We start from the raw sequence: 404 nt of genomic DNA, 5'->3' as shown, positions 1-404 counted from the left end.
GAAGGGAGGAGGTATAGGAGGGCTTATATATAGGATAAACAAACGCGTTATCTTATAAGTGAATGGCAATGTCGTTCAGTTAATGTGATACAAAACAAGTTGTAAGAGAGTGTGGTATCGGATGCGTGTTATGATATTGACAATAATTCACATCTGATGGTGCATAGTGGTCAGAACAGTTACAGGATCAGTTAATAGTGATGTTAACTGATTACAGGAACGGTAGATTGGAGGGAAACGTGTAAATGTCATTGATATTTTTGGCAGCAAGTTTCGTCATTTATGGTATATGATCATGTACTTGCAAACTTTTAAAGAAAAAGAGGATAGTAACGAGGAGAATAGTAATGATAGTGATAGTAACGTTGGTACGGATAATTGCGGTGATGAAAGTGATGACAGCT

Source organism: Penaeus monodon, chromosome 20 (genome assembly GCF_015228065.2).
Source record: "Penaeus monodon isolate SGIC_2016 chromosome 20, NSTDA_Pmon_1, whole genome shotgun sequence".
Taxonomy (NCBI): domain Eukaryota; kingdom Metazoa; phylum Arthropoda; class Malacostraca; order Decapoda; family Penaeidae; genus Penaeus; species Penaeus monodon.
The sequence above is the reverse complement of the archived record's forward strand: the minus strand, read 5'-3'. Positions refer to the sequence as shown.